The 17,103-nt window shown below is 42.4% G+C and overlaps 1 protein-coding gene across 7 annotated transcripts in view; it reads right to left on the minus strand.

The window, feature by feature from the left end:
- Window positions 1–17,103, minus strand: part of ABCI15 (trigalactosyldiacylglycerol2) — a 333,118-nt gene that overhangs the window by 169,270 nt on the left and 146,745 nt on the right. The window lies entirely within an intron of this gene.

The raw sequence follows: 17,103 nt of genomic DNA on the forward strand, positions 1-17,103 counted from the left end.
ACGCTGTCCCCTAGCCTAGCAATTCGAACCACTGGAATGCTAGCTCTGTTGGCTGCAAAACTCAACAAGAATCCTGGTCTATTGCTGCTATCTCAGCGCTCTAACTCTCTAGCAAACAATCTGATCTCTGCGTATTCTATGGCTGTCCAGAAATACGCACTCCCTGCCCTGCGCTGGTTGGTGGTGCTATTCAGTGCCCCAAAACTCCTAAAATCCTTGTAGAACTGCCTCTCTAGGTTGAATCTCCCACTTGAGAGATTCGTGGCTAAATAGTCGGTCGACTCAGCGAAACAGCAAAGTGAACAATCAAGTGATTTTCTTTGCAAGATGTATGAATGAATCCCAAAATGGGAGTAAATCCCTTCTTATAACTCCTTGGGCCTCCCTTGCCTCATGTGGGCCCCTCCATCCACCTATTCGACTTTCCCTCCAAGCTATTCAAATGGAAAAATTTGAATTCCAATGTGGGTCGCCCCCTGTTAAAATTGGCAACTAGGGCCAAACTCCATGTGGGTCATCTTATTTATGGCAGCTAATATTTTTCTTGGATTCCTCTTGTCGAGAGGTGTAGGATTGATCTAACGATCATCCAATTCCGACATGTATTTATGGAGATATGAATTTATTTGTATTTCTTGACAATTTGTCAAGGTCGACCAACAAGATAAAGTGCGTGACACACCCCCAGCGTAATCTCAACGATTCATATAAAAGGAAGATACCTTGCGGCATTATTTCACATCATCTCACACTCATTGGGCCAGTGTAGGCGCAGTGTCTCTCACACGTGCAAGAGGAAGGACGAAAATTCTATTTAGGGCAGCGTTGACTATTTTCTAGGGCAACATTGACTTTTCTAGGCTGCGTTGACCAAGGTGCATGGCTGTTAGAAGATGCATTGACCAAGCATTGACCTGCGCATGTTGTTTGGGTGCTGTGTTGACCAGCGTTGACCAAAAAAGTTGACCATCATTGACTGGTTAGGGCTGACAGCAGGCTGCTGATTATAGGCTGATGTTTTGACTGTTGACTGAGAACTATTTTGGGTTGCTGATGTTTGTTGTTGAAGACCGAGTTCTTCAAGGTTGACTAGAGGTCAATTCGGGGCTGTTTGACTAGATTTGACTTTGCTGGTTGCTGATTTATTATCGCTGATATAAAATATCAGATTTGTGATATTGTACTATCTCTCTCTCTCTGCTGAATTATTGAAGATTATAGAAAAATTGATCAAAGGGTTTCCCCACATTGGGGTTTGTCCCTGGCTAGCTGCCACATCTGGTGTCTCTTGTCTTGGCTTGTCTTCTGTCGATTTATTTATGTTTTATCAGCATTTTACTTTATGTTAATGTGATTGCTAAACAGTGAAATTGACATTGGGCTAATAAGAAGAAATTGAAGTAAATTGCTCTAAGCATAGAACATACCATAACTTAACACCCCCACATTCCACTAGCAACCAAATTAAGTCGAATTGCCCCCTAAGTCGCTAAGTTGAAAATGATGAGTTCTCTTGCTCAACCAAAATTGTGCAAAATTGTGTAGCAACACCCTGTTACAAATGTGTTTGAGAAGAGACATGACATTGAAGGACTGTGTGATGGACTATCTTAAAAGGCAAGAAGCAGTGCAGTGCAAGAAGTAGTGTTGGACACAATTCTGGATGCAATAGGTGAAGACCTCAAGTGCAGGATCATAGATTGTAAGGAGGCAAATTTGGATCCCTAGTTCAAGAAGTTGCAAGATGAGCAAACTCAGTGATAAGAGGGCTAGTTGAGGAAGCTACAACAATAATAGGTAGTTGATGTAAGGGAAGTATGAGTACTTCCGACACAAGCTGAGACTTGTTGATGCATTCTCCCTGTTTGAGAGGGAGTGAGCATGGATTTCTCCTCTTAGGTTGAGAGGGAGTAAGGTTGGACATTGGTTCTCCTTGTGTCAGGTACTGTGACGGATTAGGATTGATATCCTAAGTCAAGTACATGGACATGGATAAGGAGAATGGTGGATTGGATAAGCATCTTGGACAAACATTCTTGAGTCATGTACTATGATGGATTAGGATGGAGATCCTAAGTCAAGTACATGGACTTGGATAAAGAATGGTCTGATGGACAGACATTTCCTTGAGGGAAATGGTCTGGTGGAGGACATACTCCGGGTATCCTAGGTGGAGTATGTACCTCGGAGAGGCAGTGTGGTGTCCCATGGAATGCCTCCCAACATTGTGCTCTGATCTTGTGGAGAGATAGAGTGTACCTGTCAAGGCCTTGGTAATGTGACAATGTTGGCTATGATGATACTATCATCATTGATGCTTATCAATTTGGATCCCTTCTTATGTGAATATTTCAACTTGAGATAGACCTGTTGAGTCATTATGAATACCTCCCTAGTTAAGAATGAGTGTTGGAAAAGTAACTAGGTTCGATCTTTATATTTATCTTTGTACTTGTAACTAAAGCAAAAAGAAGAAAAAGATTTATATTATTATTATTTTTTTAGTTAAACATGTTCTTCAAGCTTCTAGGTTTTGACCGAGTCAAAGTCCATTTGGACTCTTTGTAAGAAAAAGGAAAAGAAAATTTTTTTAATCAAAAAGAGTCAAATTACCTCAATAAGACCAAGTCAGCCCTCCAGATGGTCAGGTTGGTCTGCTAAACAGACGTGACCCTTCATAGTGACAAACAACTATTTATTGGCGTGAATCCTCCACCAAAATAAAACGAATTTTGTGGTCATTCTGAAGTAAGATATGCGAATTTATGAGGCAAGATTTGCGAGTTTCTTTGGAGCAGAACATGAGAGTTCTCTGCATCATATAATCTAAGAAAAGATGCTAATTCCTGACGCTGAAAGAATGTGAAGCTCATGAGATTTGAAGTCAGTAAAAGATATGCAAATAACAAAGGCTATTCTTGAGCAGTTTGATGAGCTAAAGAAGAACTACTTCCACGATGAAATGTGAGTTAAAGAAGGACAGTAATGTGTGTCACAAAAGAACTGTAATAATTGTATTATGCGAGCTAGAGAAGGATCATAAGATCTATGAATTACAAGCTACAGGGAGGGCAAAGTTCTATGTGGTACAAAGGCATCTAAAGGGAAAGTTCATGATTGTGATTGGAGGGCTGACTTCGGGATCTTATGGAGGTATTTGTTTTAGTCTTGGTCTTGAAAATCTCATTTGATCTGATTTTATAAGAAAATGATTGTTTGGGTTTTCCCCAATTATGGGGTTTTGCCCTAGCGTGGAGCCTATATCTTGTGTTTATTATCTCTTGTGATCTTCATGCTTATATCTTGGTAATTGCTTGAAGAAGAAAAAAGAACACAAAGAATTTAATAAGAAGCCAACAAAATTCACAAGTCATTATCAAGTAAGGAAAATCAACCTTCATTTACAATTTCCTTGATTTTTCAACATGTTTTGAAGAATGTAACTAGGTTCGGTCTTCATAAATGTATTTAGATCACAAAATATTGTATTTGTCAAAAGAAAGAATATGAAATTTTATTATTATTAAAATTGACTTATTAAAGTATGGGTTTCATGCTTGGGTCAATTATTTTTAGGTCAAAGCCTCCATTGCAAGCTTCTAGGGTTTGTGTCAAGTGTCCTTGTCCATGTCATAATGTAAAGAACCCTTCTTGGGAATTATTTGTCAAGAAAGAAATTTATTTTATATTAAAATTAGTCTTCTAGGCCTCCTCCACCAAGTCGGCCTCAAAACTAGACAAGTCGGCCTAAAACTGGGCAGCAGAATCACTATATAAAGGCAGCAACTTGACCTCATTTGTCACTCACTCACAACAAGTTCGATTTGCAACTTCTAGGGCCAGAAAAAGTGTGAATTTCAAGGAAGAAGAGGAAGAAGGATAGCTAAGGAGGAGGACTCTCACAAGCATAAGAAGTCGAAATTTGCTCTCTCTTTCCCACATGTGTGAAGTTGCGCAGTCGCTGGAAGGGGGTAGAAATTTTGCAGTAACTACGAGGCCGGAATTCTAATGTTGGGGGTCGAAATTCTATAACTAGGAAGTCGAATTTCTGGATTGTTGTTGGGTTGGAGCCGCTTGATAAGAAGAGACTACTATATCATCTAGGAAGGTTGACTTGGTGGAGGAGGAAAGTTTGTTGGTCTAGGGTCTTGGTCCATCTCAATTTGAATTACTGAAGCAAGAGTTCTTAACTGGGTTTTCCCTTATATAGGGGTTTTAGCCCTGGTTGTCTGCCTACATCTAGTGTCCCTGATCTTCATGTTTTGCTTTTGATAATTGCTTGATGAAACAAAGATAAAAGATGAACATAAGAAAGTTAATAAGAACATAAAAATATCGCAAGTAATTATCAACATAAGAAAATATTTATGTCTTTCTGATTTTCTAACAGGGCAGAATAATATTCAACCCTAGGGCCCTACTAATGCTATGTAATTAATGGTAATGTTAAATTTTGTATTATATATTTTTTGAAGAATGTAACTAGTGTCGGTCTTCATGATTATTTGTCAAAAGAATGAAAAAGATTTTTTTATTGTTAAAATAAATTGACTTATTAAAACCTGGGTTTCATGCTTGGGTCAATGGTCAATAGGTCAAAAGCACCCATTGAGTGCTCTAGGATTTTTGCATTGTATCAAAGTCAAAGAAGAAAATTATTTTGTGTCAAAGGAACACCTTCACCAAGTCAACTCCCTCTCCTATATGTCAGCCTATCTATTCTTCAAGTCGGCCTCCTCAATAAGTCTAGTCGGCCTCATGAAGGGTCACATCCACCTTGCAAGAAGACTATATATAAAGGAGCATTCGATCTTGTGAGAAGATATTTAACAACAATCCATTTCGATCTGCAATTTCTCTTGAGAAAAGAAGTTCGTAGAGCTAGAAAGGATGTTAATTTTAGTTAACAATGATATGATCTATGCTTAGCACAATTACTTCAATGTTCCTTTAGCAATCCAATGACAATTTCCAATTTAGTTTTCCAATAGCAATCACATTGACAGTGATTGTAGATAGAACATAAAATAAAAATGCAAAAGACAAGCCATGACAAGAGGACACCAGATTTGGTGGATACCAGGGAAAAACCCCGAGATGGGGAAAACTCTTTGATCTAATCTTCTTATTATTATATCAAATATTCAACAGAGAGAGTACAAAAAGTCAAAGTTGACTTGCCAACCCTGTCAAATCTACAGTCAAACTCACCCCTAACCAAAAATTCAAAGATGGTCAACACAACAGCAAAACTTCCCCTTTGAAGCTCAGTCAAAGGCAGTCAAACTTTGCCTCTTCAGCTGGTCAAATAGTAGTCAAAACAGTCCACAAAACAATTGTCAAACTCAATCAACTTAAGTCAACTTCTGCAATGAAACAGGGCTACAGTCAACGCAAGTCAAAGTGCTCAGAATTTCTTGACTTCTATGCCAATCTGTACGGCTTGTCAAAAACGAATTTTTCCCACAAAATCACAATCAAAAAATGAGTCAAAGTGTTTGGTCAACGCTGGTCAAACTTGTGATATTCCTACTTAGCATTTTACTAAGTAAATATCAATTTTGCTCAGTTTTGACTTATTACATAGTTACACTTAGGAGAAGTGAGCTTAGGGACCCACATTTGATTTTTGGCATAAGAGGCACTCCAACATTAGAGTTCGATGAAATATTGTGGCCTTGGTGGAGCATGGGGGCCACCACAAGGGAATTTCGGCCCACATGGAGAGTACGCTCTCATTGGAGTAGAATTGGTGAGTGATATTCGATGTGAGCCCACATGGGCAATCTTGGAGGCAATTTGACAAAAGGAAGGAGGGACTCTCATTTTGCTTATTCATCTATCATTTCAAAATTTGTCTCTTGACATAGCACGCTTGAGCAGTGAGCCAAGTCTGCATGTGTTGTTCAGCACAAGGGTGTTTCCGAGCAGAGATCCCAGCCCTTGCTTCGGTGGACTTCGAGTGCCATCCCAAGGAGGGAGTTCTACTTAGTCCCAAATCGTACCAGCAGCAGTGAGGTGGTGTTACAGTAGCGAGGAAAGCTACAGCAGCGCAAGGACTACACAGTCTTGGGTAGAGACACTCCGGGAGGTTGAGGAGTGAGTGGAGTTTGAGGTGGAAACTTGGAGGGAAGGCCTGGGGAGCCTTCTAACAGGGATTGCCAGCATTTTTGGAGCATTTAGCAATAGATTCTACAGGTGGGTCGATTTGCCCAGCAGCAGAGCCACTCAAGCCAAAGAGGGTTGAATTTCTGGGGTCAAGCTTTGGCCAAACCCTTCGTGGGTTATTCTGGGTTTATTAAGGAGAGGTCGGGGTTAATTTCCCAGAATTTTCTGAGCAGTGGAGAGGGTCCTAGCAGCAGATATTTTTAGGAAGCAACACATTTCTAGGCATCTACAGTGTTGTACTTGGGCAATATAGCAACAGTTTGGAGGAGGGTGTCTCACTTGTCTTTTTGGTCTTTGCTAGCTTGCCTAGAGCAAGCCCAGGGGCACTCATTCCAGCACCTACTTGTACACCTCCTTCCATTAATAAAAAGAGTACATAGCACAATTTTTGGGTGTCAATTTGTGGATTGATTGCTTGTTATTGTTGCATGGTGTTTTTGTCTATTTTGCTTTGCATATTTACTGTTAACTTTCCCTTAGGGATATTACATTGGTATCAGAGCTCATAGACTTGGCACAACCTGTGGGAGCAATGCAGTCTATGACACCGAAGGATAAGCAAAATGTGACATATCGAAGGCAAAGGTACAAAAACAAGGAAAGACAGTTGGAAATGCCCCCGATCCTATGATTACAGAGCCTAAGGTAGAAGAAGCCAGCATGGGGGACAATAGAGGAGCCAAAGTGAATGAGGAAAAGGAGATTGCCCAACTCCTACTGAAGGCAGTGCAAGACTTATCTCGGAACATTGAGGGAATGGGCCAGTGAAATGGCAATGGCAACAAGGGTAAGGGAGTCCAAGGGGATTTCCACTATGGAGAAGGGTCTGGCACTTTGCAGCACCACGCATCTCTCAATGCCAACATGCCACTGATCCCGAACACACCCCCTAGGTCTACCATTCCCACATTCCTACAATCTGGAGCTGGTGGGCAACCGGAGCAGGAGGAGGCACCTTATGGGGACTATTTCCTGGAGTATCAGTCCTATGGACCTGATTTTGGGAGGGCCATTACTTTCAAAGACTTCTACCAGCTAAAGGGCAACAATAGGCCCAAGGGACAAAGTGGAGGAGGCTACATGCAGGGGACAGACTTGCAACGCACTGTGGGGAGGTTATTTCTCCCAACTTTTGATGGGTCCTCCAAGAGCTCGGCCAAGGCATGGGTCAAAAAGTTGGATGTCTATTTCCAGCTGAATCAAATGACGGAAGGAGAGGCAATCAAGATTGCCACGTTGCATTTGGAGGGGGAAGCCCATGACTGGTGGTTCCATGGGCTGACCACGTTGGGGCATGCAGGAGTAACTGCTTATGATGATTTCACCAGGAGGGTGTTGAAGCGGTTTGAGAGGAAAGATCCGGAGGAGTATTTTGGGGAGTTGACAAGGCTCAAGTAGACCGAGAGTGCAGAAGCCTACATTTCAAAGTTTCTACGATTGTCTGTGATGGTGCCTGACTTGTCAAAGTCTAGGAGGATCTACATGTTTGTGGATGGGCTAGCAGAGCCATTGCACGAGTTAGTGAGGTCTAACATGCCCACTACATTATAAGATGCAGTAGGGAGAGCCCGAGATTTACAAGATGCCCTTCCTAGGGCTCAAGCACCACTACCCCCTAGACAAGGTTTCCAGCAAAGGGGGAAAGACACTAGGGCTCCACCACCAAGGGCCAATCAAGGGCGTGGGCAGCTGGATGAGGAGACCCAGAGAGACCTCAGGAGGAGGAAATTGTGCTTCACTTGTCAGGAGTCGTGGGCACCAAGCCACAGATGTGCAGCGGGCAAGGCCCACTACATCGAGGTCTTCTCTGATAGCGATGCAGAGGATGAGACCTATTTTGAGATGGGTGGAGATGGCAGCACAACACCTCAGGAGGGAGGACCACCACTAGGGGGAGTTTTCTTGCACCTTCTGGAGGGGTCCTTGCATCACTACGTGGGGTACCCAAATTTTTTACTTTGAGGATCAGAGGCACTATTCAAGGGAAGCGTGTATCAGTTCTGGTGAAGAGTGGGGCTACCCACAGTTTCATTGATGCTCAATTGGTTCAGAGGAGAGGCATCACAACTAAGTTTGAGGGATTCTTGGTTCTTGTGTCTGCGGACAGAACCATGCAGTCACTCGCTATGTGCCAGCTTTGACAGTGATCATGGGGAACTACTCCATGACAGATCATTTCTTTGTAGTAGATCTATCGGACACCAATGTGGTGTTGGGAGTCCAGTGACTCTATGCGCTTTGTAGAGAATCACAACAAAATGGAGGAAGTTGGAGATGGAGTTTGTAGGGCTAGATGACAAGACCGCGGCGCTTCGGGGAATGCACTCATACCCACCACAAACTGTTTCAGCCCACAAGATGGAAGCTAACTTGAGACATGGAGACATTTAGTGGGTTGTGGAGTTGAGGATCTCAGAGGCTAGGGGCAAGCCCAAGCCACCACATCCGAAGATACAAACTATTCTTGACAAGTATCCAGTTGTGTTTAGGGACATACCACCGGGTCAACCACCTAACCGGGGGTTTGAGCACACTATCGAGCTGGAGCCGGGAGTGCAAGCCGTCATCACCACTCCTTATCGACATCCCAAGGAATATCGGGATGAGATAGAGAGGGCCATCCATGAGCTATTGGCAATTGGGCATATAAGGCCCAACTCTAGCCCTTTTGCTTCATCAGTTGTGCTAGTAAAGAAGAAGGATGGGTCCTTACAAATGTTCATCGATTAATGGGCCCTCAACAAGAAGACACTGAAGAACCGGTACCCCATCCCACGCATAAATGCGCTAATGGATGAGTTGAGGGGAGCTAAGTTCTTTTCGAAGATTGATCTGCAGTCGGGGTATCACCAGATCCGAGTGAGGAACTAAGATGTCCCGAAGCCAACATTTTGGTGCCATTATGGGCACTTCGAGTTTTTGGTTATGCCCTTCGACCTGACCAACGCACCAGTTACATTTTAGTCATGTATGAACCACGTGTTTCGTGGGCAGTTGAGACAGTTCGTGCTAGTGTTCTTTGATGACATATTGATTTATAGCCAGACTTGGGAGGAGCATTTGCAACACCTTGAGACAATACTACGCATTCTAGAGGAGCAGCAATTCTATGCTAAACTGTCCAAGTGGGAGTTTGGGTTGACTAAGATGATCTACCTAGGGCACAACATTGGGGTGGATGGTGTTAGAGTACATGAGGAGAAGATTAGGGCTATTCGGGATTAGCCAAAGCCCCAGAATGTGACCATGCTGAGGAGTTTCGTAGGCATTTTCACCTATTACAGGAAGTTCGTGAAGGGCTTCTCCCAATTAGCAGCACCCCTTGACGAAGAAAGGGCTTTCCAGTGGACCACTACAGCGCATGAGACATTTGACCGCCTCAAGGTCATGAGTAGTTGTTCGATGTTGGCACTTCCTGACTTCACCCAACTTTCGTGTTGGAGTGTGATGCATCAGGAGTGGGTGTGGGGGTCGTGTTGATGCAGGGAGGGCACCCCATAGCTTTTGAGAGTCAGAAGCTACTGCCCCATGAGCTACTATACTCCATCTATGATAAGGAGATGTTGGCCATCATGCATGCGTTGGCCAAGTTCAGGCAGTATTTGGTGGGGAACAGGTTTAAAGTCAAGACAAATCACAACAGCCTCAGGTTCTTCTTGGAGCAGAAACAGTTGCAGGAGAGGCAACAGAAGTGGGTGAGCAAGCTCCAAGCATATGACTTTGACATTGAGTATGTCAAAGGGAAGCACAACGTAGTGGCTGATGCATTGTCCAGGAGGCCAGCCACTCTTTCTTTGATGAGCATTGCCCCGGATTGGAGGGCGTAGTTACTAGTGGAGTACTCCAAGGACCAATTCGCGTGTGAGGTCCTTGATGGGTTGGTGACAGATGATCGATATCGGGTGATGAACGAGGTGATATATTATCGATACCAGATCTACTTGGTACCCAACTCCCCACTGAGGGAGAAGATTCTACAGGTTGCTCACGATTCACCATTAGGAGGGCACCAAAGGTTCATGAAGAAATATCGGTCCATTAGAGAGCGCTTTGCGTGGAAGGGCCTCAAGGATGATGTTCTGAGGCACATCCAAGAGTGTGACACATGCCAGTGGAACAAGGGAGAGCAGACACAACCGCGGGCCTATTGCAGCCACTTCCCATTCCGGAAGGGAAATGGGAGAGCATATCGATGGATTTCATCACCGAGCTGCCCACAGTATAGGACAAAGAATGCATCTACATACTCGTGGACTGCTTGATGAAGTATGCTCACTTCTTCACCATCCCATCTCGGTACTCGGCCTCACAAGTGGTTGAATTGTTCTTCAGGGAGGAGTTTCGACTACATGGTCTCCCAAAGACCATTGTCAATGACCGGGACAGTCGGTTCATGGGTGGATTTTGGCAGGAGCTATTTCGGTTGGTGGGTACTAAGCTCACCCCGAGTATTGGTTACCACCCTCAAACAAACCAGCAGACAGAGACAGTTAACAAGTGGTTGGAGGGCTACTTGCATAAATATGTGATAGGTCATCAGAAGTCATGGATACGGTGGCTACACTTGGGTGACTACTGCTACAACACTACGCACCACATGTCCATAGGTATGTCACCATTCCGAGCTCTGTATGGTTATGACGCATTGTCTTTCGCTAACATTATGTCTAGAGACAGCAGGGCCCCAAGGGAAAAGGACTGCATATAGGAGAGTTAGGATATCTTGAGGGCTCTGAAAGACAACATGCGGATGGCCCAAAACCAGCAGAAGCTTTATGCAGACAGGGGTAGAGCTAAGAGGCAATTTGAAGTAGGGGACTTGGTGTTTTTGAGGCTCCAACCGTACCGACAGTCCACACTCAAACAGAAGGGGGCCAAGAAGCTCAAACCCCGCTTCTACAAGCCTTATCATGTCACTTGCAGAGTGGGGGAGGTAGCATATGAGTTGGAGATACCCCCGGAAAGCCAGGTGCACAACATTTTTCATGTGTCTTTCCTGAAAAAGGCACTGGGACAGCAGGTTACAGCAGCTACAGAGTTACCCCCTATGGACGATGAGGGGCATTTGGTGCTGGAACCAGAGGCCATTTTGGATACCAGGGAGAGGCATTTGCGTAACAAGGTCATCAAGGAGTTTTTTATCCGATGGAGGAATCTGTCGGATGAGGATGCCACCTGGGAGGGGGAGCAGATACTACAACATCCTTCATTGTAGTTGCTTGAGGACAAGCAACGTTTTGGCGAGGAGGACTGTGATATTCCTACTTAGTATTTTACTAAGTAAATATCAATTTTGCTCATTTTTGGCTTATTACATAGTTACACTTAGGAGAAGTGGGCTTAGGGGACCCACATTTAATTTTTGGCATAGGAGGCACTCCAACATTAGAGTTCGATGAAAGATTGCGGCCTTGGTGGAGCGTGGGGCCACCACAAGGGAATTTCGGCCCACATGGAAATTACGCTCTCATTAGAGTGGAATTGGCGAGGGGAATTCAATGTGGGCCCACATCGGCAATCTTGGAGGCAATTTGACAAAAGGAAGGAGGGACTCTCATTTTGCTCATTCATCTATCATTTCAAAATTTGTCTCTTGACATAGCACGCTTGAGCAGTGAGCCAACTCTACATGTGTTGTTCAGCAAAAGGGTGTTTCCGAGCAAAGAACCCAGCGCTTGCTTCGATAGACTTCGAGTGCTAGCCCAAGGAGGGAGTTCTACTTAGTCCCAAATTGTACCAGCAGCAGTGAAGCCGTGTTACAGCAGCATAAGGACTATGGAGTCTTGGGTAGAGACACTCTGGGGGGTTGAGGAGTGAGTGGAGTTTGAGGTGGAAACTTGGAGGGAAGGCCTACGGAGCCTTCTAACAGGGATTGCCAACATTTTTGGAGCATTTAGCAACAGATTCTATAGGTGGTTCGATTTGCCCAGCAGCGAAGCCACTCAAGCCAAGGAGGGTCGAATTTTCGAGGTCAAGCTTTGGCCAAACCCTTCATGGGTTATTCTGGGTTTATTGAGGGGAGGTCGAGGTTAATTTCTCGGATTTTTCTAAGCAGTGGAGAGGGCCCTAGCAGCAGATCCTTTCAGGCAGCAACATATTTCTGGCCATCTACAATGCTCCACTTGGGAAGCATAGCAGCGGTTTGGAGGAGGGTGTCTCACTTGTCTTTTTGGGCTTTGCTAGCTTGCCTAGAGTAAGCCCAGGTGCACTTGTTCCAACACCTATTTGTACACCTCTTTCCATTAATTATTAAAAAGAGTACACAGGGCATTTTTTTGGTGTCAATTTCTGGACTGATTGCTTGTTATTGTTTCATGTTGTTTTCTCTATTTTTCTTTGCATATTTAATGTTAATTTTCCTTAAGGGTATTACAAAACCCCTGCAACAGTCCTAAAATTCGGCCCTATAATTTTCCCAGAAAATTCATCCTCCTTGCCACACGTGTGAGAGATATCTACCCAATAGTTGTACGAACCAATGAGAGAAGGAGAGAGAAGAAAATGTGCGAGTGATGATGCCAAATGAGGTGAGAGGTCACTTATATTTATACAAGTCGTTGAGGGTGAAGTGACGCGTCCATTGGGCTTCATGAGCCTACATGATGATGTGGTCGACCTTGTCATTTTACACGTGTAGGCATAAATTCAAAAACACATTTCTGCTCGTCTAAATTTGATGATATTTAGGTCGATTTTGGTCCTCTCAAAAAGAAGAATTTAATGCAATAATCATCTCCATCAAATGAATAGCCCAAAGTGGAATTTGGCCCTAGTTTCTGATTTTAACAAAGGAAGAAGCTATTTGTGAAAGAGGATGAAGGAAGGAGTATGTTAAAGAAGAATTACAAGATTGCAAGACCGAAATCTTTGATTGCGGGAGCCGAGAAGGAGCTGAGTTTTAGAAGGCCAGTTTTAGTAGTTGCAAAGAAGGCCCCGAGTTATAAGTAGATTTGATGTAAAGAAATTTGCGCTAATCGCTGACTTGGTGGATGGATGAACTCCATGTCTTCGTCAAACGTCTAGGTTGTCTCAATATGATTTGAATCTACTAGTGGAAGAGTTTGACTGGGTTTTTCTCCTCCATAGGGGTTTTTCCCTGGCTGGGTGCCTACATCTAGTGTCTATATGTTTTCATGTTTTGGTAGTATTTTGATGATCAAAGAGATAATAAAAAGGACGAAGAATAATTTAATAAGATCACAAGAATCTATCAAAGTTGAAGAGAAATCAAATTTAAATCTCCTAAATAAGTTGCCCTAGATTTCTCAACATGGCTTCAAAGCTTGGTTCGCTTGTATAAGGGCAGGAAGAAGGTCACTAAAGGCTTCAAGACATCCAGAACATACATCTCTAAGACTGAGCTCCTAGAAGAAGGAGTTTGCAATTCTAGGCACTTTTGCAAGCCCTAATCACAGTGACCAAGCCGAAGTCTTCTGTATGAAGAGCAAGGGTTTTTAAAGAACATATAAACCCTGTTTTAGAGGACCAAAAGGCTAGTCCAATAGCCCATACAAAGCTGAGATCATTGAAGAAAAGAACGAGTCCTGGGCACATTAGTCATGATCTAAAATTAAGGTTTGAATTTTGTGATTTCTCAAAGATCCAAGCACTATGGTCTTATCCAAAGTCAAGACTAATTTAAAGGGGGAGCCAAGATACCTATTACAAAGTTCTGGGCACAAATATACCTTGAAAGGTCTAACATGAAGCTAGCAATCATGTAACCTTCATATATACATAGTCCGAGCTTAAACATTCACCTAGAGGAAAGTGGAATTTTTGAAGGAGAATATATCAGTTCTTTCACATCGAAAGGAGTGTCTCTAAGAGTACACTTTGTTGAGAAATCTAGGGCATAGGGATGAGGTGATTTCTCTTGAATGATCACTGCTTGTGATGCCACTTTTATTTAGTCTTTTATTAGCTTCTTTCTTCCTCTTGATTATATTAATGTTTTCTATCATTAAACAGTGACCAAATCATAAATAAGCATGAGATAAGAGACACAAAATGTGGGCTATCAACCGGACAAAACCTCTCCAACTTGAGATGAAAACCCAAACGAATTCTTCTTCTTATAATCTTCAAGAGACGAATTCCAAGACCAAGTCCCTTGACCTATTAACCTCTCCAAGGCCATGTCACAAGGCTTCTTTGAGCAAGTTCTTCTTCCTTGAGTCAACATTAGTCAAACTGCTTGATTCTCCTTAGATCTCGGCGACCCTTCATATTTCGGCCTATAGGTTCAGACCCGCAACTCTTGACCTCTTCAGAAACCCTAGTTGCAGCACGTGTGAGGGATCTATCCCTTGATTCCCTTCTCTTAGATGGAGACTCCTTCTACAATTCGACTTGAGAATTAACTTTTTTTTCTTCCTTAATTCGGTCTTCTAGTGTGACTATGATAACTCGGCTTCCTCTGCAGCGGATAGTGCTAATCATTCTCGCACATGTGAGAGATATTCACCCAAAATAGACTCAAAACACTTTGTCTTCTTCTCCTTTCCTTGTTGGATAAGAGACTTTTGTTCTAGTGATTCTCGCACTTCTTACCCTATTTCAGATGCTTGATCGAATGGTTGCCCAAGGGAGGTCGAGTCCTCTCTCTACATATAGTTATCTACACATGAAATAGGTCGACTTGTGCAAGTGAGCAAGCCAACATGCTCTTCTAGAATGATCTTCGTCTTCTTTTGAGGACGGACTTGAAGGAGTGCTTGTGACAAGATCTTGGAGGGTTAATGACTTAAACAAATTCTCTTTTTACAATATGTAACATGCCCAAATGGGTCTTCAATACATGATATTGCCTTACTAGGCTTTAAGACTTTATAACCAAACCTAATAGCTCACAATGGGAGCTTGATCTACAAAATAAAATTCCTTGAGCATGAAACTCGTGCCTCGAGCATAACAAAATAATTTTATTTTTCTTCTTTTCATTAAATACATAAAATCATGATTTACACATGTCATTATGAAGACTGAACCTAGTTACATATTTCAACACTCCCTCTTAACTAGGGAGGTATTCATAATCCATACAAGGTTCTTGGACATTCTCAATCTAAAGAATTCTCATAAGAAGAGTCAGATTGGTAACTCATTTGTTTAGCATCATATCATCCAGCATTGTCACATAGCAAGGCCTTGACTAAAAGCTCTATCTCTCCACAAGATCAGAGCACAATGCTAGCGAGACCAATGATTTATAGACACCCTCATCATTGTCTCTCTCAGAACATACCCTACCCGGGTTCTCTCAAAGTATGTTCCATCAAGACTATTCATATCTTGGATTCCCTGTCCTTAAAGAATATTGGTCATCTATGACTACTCTTATCTTGGATGCCCTACCACATCCTCAAAGAGTATCGGATGTCAGATGCTTACCCAATCCTCCATTCTATCTTCCCAAGTGAAGACAAGAATGATGTGTCTATCTCTCCTCATGGCCTTCACTAAGACTTACAGTTGTTAGTCCTAGTCTAGTGCATGACACATGAAGTAGAGAACCATATCTGTCACTCCCTCTTAACCAGGGATGACCAACCCATTCCATAAAAGGAATGTACCCAAGCTCCCTCTTAATCAGGGACTTGTCCAAGCTCCCTCTTGACCAAGGACTTGCTTCCAGCAGCTCTTTAGGTGGAGATCATGGGACAACCAGCTGCTTGTAGGACTTCCTCTTTTGATGTCATGAACTTCTTCTTTAATATGAAGCCTACATCTTTTGGGACTTCTTTGTAGGGCACAGACCATCCATCACTTTCATTCATGAATCATGTCAATCATGTCATCCTTTTTTTTATCGGAAAGTGATCCATTAGTCCATATTTGGCCTTCCTTCATGCCTTGTTGCCTTCTTCATGTCATGTTTCCTTAAGGACCTTTCATCCTGCCACATGAGCATCAGTTGTAGAAGACATCCACAGTTCTTCCCTTGGCAGCCCTGCATAAGCCCATCCAGATATTGTTCAAAAATAGAAAATGAACATTAAATCAAAATTACCTTTGTGATGGTCTTTCATCATGACATCTCCTTGTTTGCATCAACATCTTGCATACATATTGACACATCTCCAAAAAGATATATAATGTCAAGGGTCTCTTTCTTTTTCAGACTTCATATCTTTCCCATGGAGATATCATAGTCAAATCTTTTAGTCCTTGGATGTTGATTGTCTTCTCCATAGTTGCATTTTTCATGATCTCTTCCTTTCTTTCTTCACACATTTTTCTTCAGGAACTTCCAATCACAGTTCCTCCAATTTTCTCAACCACCTCATATTTCATATGACGGCATATTATGTTGATTTGAACTTGTCAATTTGTGAATCATGCCTTCCTGCATCCTTCCAAAGGTGGAGATCCTTTTTTTTTATCATGCTCTCGAGGTAGAGCATTCATTCATGATATTTGCAACCATATGACATGACTTCATTAAATATATGCATACATACCTCATTTCTTTCTTTAGGTCATCTAAACTTCCTTCAGCAGCTTCCTTGATTGAAAGAGCTCCAATCACCTTGACTTGGTTCGTATCTTATGACATCATACCTTTATTCCACCAGCGTAGATCCATCTTAACTCTGGATCTATCAAGCGCCAAGAGGGATCAATTCTCTCGAGGTGCAAACCTCTTTTTTCAGTGCAAAACTTGAGGAAAGGTTTGCACCTCAAGAGATTTGATCCCTCTCAGCACAGGATAGATCTAGAGTTAAGATGGATCTAGGCTGGTTTCAGTGGTGTGCGGCCAAAGAAAATCTAACGAACATATGATTAATTTTCTCAATAATATGTAAATTCATTTAATATTAATATAATCATTTTAAATATGCTAAAAATGTCTTAAATTAATAACTCTAAAGAATATTATTAATAACTCTAAAGATGAAAAATGCTGAAATAAAAGTTTTGAATGTAAAGTGA

Source organism: Pinus tabuliformis, chromosome 9 (assembly GCF_031772625.1).
Source record: "Pinus tabuliformis cultivar Carrire ecotype Pingquan chromosome 9, CPIR1, whole genome shotgun sequence".
NCBI classification, from domain to species: domain Eukaryota; kingdom Viridiplantae; phylum Streptophyta; class Pinopsida; order Pinales; family Pinaceae; genus Pinus; species Pinus tabuliformis.